The sequence below is a fragment of the Panthera leo genome, chromosome B3, assembly GCF_018350215.1.
Source record: "Panthera leo isolate Ple1 chromosome B3, P.leo_Ple1_pat1.1, whole genome shotgun sequence".
Classification (NCBI taxonomy): Eukaryota; Metazoa; Chordata; class Mammalia; order Carnivora; family Felidae; genus Panthera; species Panthera leo.
This window is the reverse complement of record NC_056684.1, coordinates 115,778,263-115,784,262: the sequence shown is the minus strand read 5'-3', so window position 1 is coordinate 115,784,262 and position 6,000 is coordinate 115,778,263.

Sequence of the window (6,000 nt, the reverse complement as noted above, 5' to 3'; positions counted from 1 at the left end):
ACGTATGAAGTTCCTCCTGTGCGCTGGGCACTAGGTTCTTTACGTAGTTCTCACTGAACTGCGTCATAGCAACCCTTTGAAGGAGGTATTATAATCCCTGTGGCCCCGCTATGATTCTTCACAACAGCCAGGCAGGCATGCAGGCTTGGCCCGTTGCCCAAAAGAACACATTTAGCTGTAGCCAATGAGGGAGATGCTCTAAGCCCAGGATATGATGCAAACACGCGTGTCCTTTTCTCTTGAGTTGTTGTTCAATCCACACCAAGTCTGCCTTGTAGAGGTACTTAGATACCTCTTCCCCCACATCATAAAAGTAACTGGGGTATTATTTATTTTAAAAAAAAGTGGTAAGAGTAAATCAACTTGTTCCAAGAGTTCTGTTTTATGGTCCTCACTTTCTTGGTAGGGTTGGAAAAGAAAAAAATTCCATGTTGATCGGAACTTATCAGTTACCTATACACCAACTCATTTAATGGGTGGAAAAATTATGGTCACTTCCTACGTTCCTCTTTTGAACATGTTCTCTACTCAGTGTCCTATTTTCTACATCGGATGCATTTTTTTCTTCATTCTGCCCTCAATGAAAAGACTGCTACTATAGCACTATTGCTTCAGACAGGCAGCACCAGAATATTCCACCTTGTTCATTTTTTTATACCTCCTTTTATGTTTTTTCCTTAGCTTCTTTAGATATCACAGTTTCCTCTACATCTTCCCAAAACATACTGATCATAAGTATAGTCTGTGTTGTCAATATGCCTAAAATTTCTATCATTTTCTCTTCCTTTCCTTTCTATCCCTTCTTTCTCAGGAACCTGGCTTCGTCCTACCACCAGATATTGTGTTCAAATTGGGGACAAGGAAATCTACATAGCCACACTGGTGAAAATGGGGAAGGAGCAAGGGGAGGAGGCAGAGATGTGGTGATTCCGCATCTCACATTTATAGATGATGACAGTGGTTCTTGGGGACTTTGAGTAGCTTTCCCTAGGTTACTTAACTAGTAAGTAGCAGAGCTGGGAATTGAACCTGAGTCAGTAAGGCTCCCCAAAACCTACTGTTCCCATTATACCACACTACTTCTCAGATGCAGCAAAATGCCATTAAATGCAAGCTTTTGGCAGCAACGATGGGCAGACTCTGTGTGAACAGATAGAATCTTGTATGATTCACTAAATGGACCTGGCAGTGTGAAAGAGGGGCCAGATAAGTGAAGGACTTTCCTGAGATCATCAATGTCATGAATGACCAATGTTTACTTGGGGCACGGGAGCATGCTAGATGTTTTGAAGGAGGCACAGAACATCCTATAAGGCTGCATTCAAGAGACAGTCTAGCTGAAGGGAAAAATTATGCACTGTAAGAGTCAGGGCACTTCCTGAAAACAGAAAACACATTCAAACTGTACAATTAAGGAGAGCTTAAGGAACTAATGTATTTATAAAGGTGTGGGTGAGGTTTAGGGAATCGGAAAAGAAACATGAAGTACCCTGGGACCAGCAGCAGTGGGATTCTGTTACCCACGCCCTACACATCCAAGGGCAAGGGGAAGGAGCAGAGCATAGCTGCATGAGGAGGAAGGGATACTCTCCTCTCCCAGGAGCTGTGACCTCCAGTAGAGAGTAGCAGCCAATCCGTGGGAATCCACCAGGGAGGGGGCCACAGTAATAAATATCTCAACCTCATTCTTTCTACTCTTCAGGATCCTGGTAATGCTTCCCATTAGCCAACCCCAACCACAAGCTAGAGGGCAGGAATTGATTTTATTCATAAAGACACGTCTCTCAGGCACAGCAAGGAGTGAAAAAGGGTAAAGAGCAAATCTGAAAGGGCAAATGAAAGATAATTTTATAAATTGGCATACCATTTAAGTGTTTTACAGAGGTTGCTACTTACAGGGGTATTACTATAAATTATTTGATGAAGTAATGTACTCTTTATACACCTTTATGTACCATTTTTATATATCCTGTTGTTCTCTTATTAGGTTAGTTTCAAGTAAGAATGGCCCAAGTTAAATATTGAACTAAACTGGCTTCCTGGCTCACCCAAAATGAAAGAGTCTAAGCTTTCTGAATGAGAATACTTCTTTCTTTCTTTCCTTCCTTCCTTCCTTCCTTCCTTTCTTCCTTTTGAGAGAGAGCACAAGCAGGGGAGGGGGCAAAGGGAGAGAGAATCTTAAGCAGGCTCCTTGCTGCTCAGCATAGAGTCCAACATGGGGCTCAATCCCATGCGCCTGGGATCATGACCTGAGCCAAAATCAAGAGTCAGATGCTCAACTAACTGAGCCACCCAGACAACCCTGAATGAGCACATTTCATTGCGTTGCATAAATCACTGTTTACTCAGTTTTTTTTTTCCATTGTGCAAGCTTATTTCATTTACTCAGATTTTCCTCCATCATTTAAAAACTCTTTCTTTCTCACATTTTTGCTCTCTCCTTTCCTCCAATAAAAAAGCTGCCTGGCTCATACCTCCATTAACAGATGCTTGGAAATAATGCACCATGGCAGCTTTTCAAGGATTTTTCTCTTTCCTCCCTCCAGAGAGAAAAACAAAAGGGTAAGGATAGCTTGAGGGATTGGATCAGAATGTTGTTTTACTGGAATTTGCAGCTGTTTCTGGATTGCAGAAGTCACTGGAGGGAAACAATGTGCTCGGGGACTGAAGGAAATGGTTTGGCTCCAATCTGTCCCAAGTCATCTGGGGAGGAATTTTCTCATTGTTACAGAGGTTGCTACTCAACAAAGATTTTGCATCTTTCGACAGAGAGTGTGTGGCAAGGGTAAGGAAAGAGAAATCCACGTATGACGTGTGATGGGAGCAAAGAAGACAGAGGCAAAAAAAAAAACAAAAAAAAACAAAAAAAACAAAAAAAAAAAAAAAAACTGACCTTTGGTCAGTGTACAAACCATTCTCTAGGCTCTGGCCTGAATGTGTGGCTGGTGAAAGGGTCACCATTTATTTCTCAGAATTTGAGGGCTGGAGTGAGCCAATGAGACTTCCATTTTTACCCCATAGGCAAGATAAAGATGGGGTTTATATAGGCAGGTGGATCTAGCTGATGAACAAATGAATCAAAACAGTCCAGTGGCAAATTTTCAAATGATATTCACATAAGAGACTCATACTGGCTTCTCATCAAGTGTTAAAGGCTAGATTTATATGCTTGAGTATTACTGGCCCTAAAGATACCTAGGGCAAATAAATCCATATATATCTTTGCACTCATATGTAGGCATTTCTGGTACGTTTGAGGAAGCCTCTGAAACTGTATTTTCCTCCTGGATACCATCCCTGCTATAGATCCTGTAATCTCTGTGGAAGGAGCCTGTGAAAACCTTTGAAGTTAGGCAAAGATCAGGCTAGGAGGACAGCTGTGGAGACCCACCCAGCATTCATTCCAGCTTCTCTTGGTAGGTATTTCAGTATACTTTTGGGTTTACATATATTCCCCCTTATTGATTTTTTACATAGTTAGTGTAAACTAACTATGGATTAGTTAGTTATGGATTAGTTAACTAATCCATTAGCATGGATTGACTGTGTCACCCTAAAAATATATGGAAGACCTAACCCTAAGTACCTATGGTTATGATCTTATTGGAAATAGGATCTTGGCAGATGATCAAGTTAAGATGAGGGAGTCCAATGTGTCTCATGTCCTCATGAAAAGGGCACATTTGGACAGAGACACGGATATAAATGAAGATACAGGGAGAAGATAGCCATGAACAAGCCAAAGAATGCCTGTAGCTACCAGGAGCCAGAAGAGATTCTCCCTCACAGCCCCAACCCTGTCAACACCTGATTTCAGGCTTCTAACCTCCAGAACTGTGTTTTAGCCACCCACTTTTATGATGCTTTGTGATGGTGGCCCAGGGAAATCAATACAGGTTAGGTTTGATGAAATCGTCTGGCACAATCCCTTAATTTCTTCAACGAAGTAACTGAAGCTGACAAAGTAAAATGGCTTAGGAGTCACACAGCCAGTCAGGGATAGAGTTCTAAATGTCCACATCCTTCTCTACCCATTGCTGTAACTGGTTTGATTTGAATAAATCACATCAGGCTTCCACTACTGGCTCAAGACGATGGTGAAATGACATCCTTATCTTCTAATATAGACGCTCTTAGACTTTAACAGTTGAAACAAGACTTTGGCATTATTAACGTGGAGTAGAAACGTTTATTCCGTGACTCTCAGTGTCAATGGATTTCACTCAATGTTCAATGACTCATCATTTAAAAAGCTACATAAGCTTGAAGAGATTGTTAGTGCATTGCACATCCAATGACACCATAGGGGCGCCTGGGTGGCTCAGTCAGTTAAGCGTCCAACTTCGGCTCAGGTCATGATCTTGCAGTCTGTGAGTTCAAGCCCCATGTTGAGCTCTGGGCTGAGAGCTCAGAGCCTGGAGCCTGCTTCAGATTCTGTGTCTCCCTCTCTCTCTGTTCCCACCCCACCCCCCCCCCAAACACACACACACACACACTCTCTCTCTCTCTCTTAAAAATAAACATTAAAAAAAATTTTTTAAGAAAACAAATCACACCTTATATATGAAAGGAGGTAACTACGGGGGAACTTTTGGAGAAGGTCAAGGACAATGTCACCTACATCTGGTGGCTTCTCTTATAAGAATATAAAGCTCTGGGGAAGCTGTTGGAGCTCCTGAGCCAGGTGAAGTTGTGAATGGTGAGAGGCACAGAGTAGGAAGGACCTCTTCACCATTCCCCTTCAGCTTCTCCCGGGCCCCTACTTCCTGCCCCGGTGCTGCCCTTCCTAGAAGGTGGGGGATGGGAGGCTCCACTAACCTCTCCACACCTCTCTGGTTCTTACTCAGTGCTCTCAGCTGCCAGTCTCCAAGTGTCCTTCTAACAAGGGGGCATCAATCCTTTTGCTTTTTTGCTCTCTGGATGCCAACACAGCAAAATCCTACAAGCAACTGTGTTAGAACTGTTGAAGAACAAAAATACAACTGAGTAAATTTAAAGATGTAATTGGCTTTATTCAACAGCTAATGAATCAGACAGCATCTTATCTAGCAAATAGGAGGGAGCTCCCAGTAGCTGTACTAAGTGGAAAGATTCGGGGCAGGGCGGGGGGATGTGTTACATGGGTGATGGGTACTAAGGAGGGCACTTGCTTTGACGAACACTGGGTGCTGTGTGGAAATGTTGAATCACTAAATTCTACACCTGAAACTAATATTACATGGTATGTTAACTAACTGGAATTTAGATAAAGACTTGGGGGAAAAAAGTGGAAATATTTTATAGGCAGAAATGGGGCAAGACAAGGTTATTAGCAAAAAGAAAGAAAGGATTGTTTCAGGCAAGGTCACCTTTCCTTGGGGGAACAAAAGAGGGTCTTAACATGCAGGTGACCTCACTAGTGCTAATCAGGAAATTTCAGACCTATTGGGTTAAAATTCCATTCCTGGGAATTACTGAAATTGTAGTTAGGTTAGTTATTAAGTCTTGGTGGGGTTTTTGACTCCATTTGGGGCCTGTTGTTTCTTTCTTTCTTTCTTTAAATTTTATTTATTTATTTATTTATTTATTTATTTATTTATTTTTGAGACAGAGAGACAGAGCGCAAGCTGGGGAGGGGCAGTGAGTAGGGGGAGACATAGAATCTGAAACAGGCTCCAGGCTTTGAGCTGTCAGCACAGAGGCCAATGATCGGCTCAAACTCAGGAATGGTGAGATAGTGACCTGAACCAAAGTCTTATACTTAACCAACTGAGCTACCCAGGCGCCCTGGGGTCTGTTATTTCTTTTTAACAGGATGATGGAATTAAGGGTCATTTGAGCTCCTGGCTTGAAGAAAGGCCTGATTCAAAGAGCAATTGACATATAAGAGAAGGGATGGGGGTAAACCTCAACCTAGGTCAGCTGGATGAAGCCGAAAGAATACAGATATGTCCATGAATAGATGGACCCATGGACAGGAGCCAACCAGGAGGATTCCCCTAAAGGTGAAGAAATAAGCAC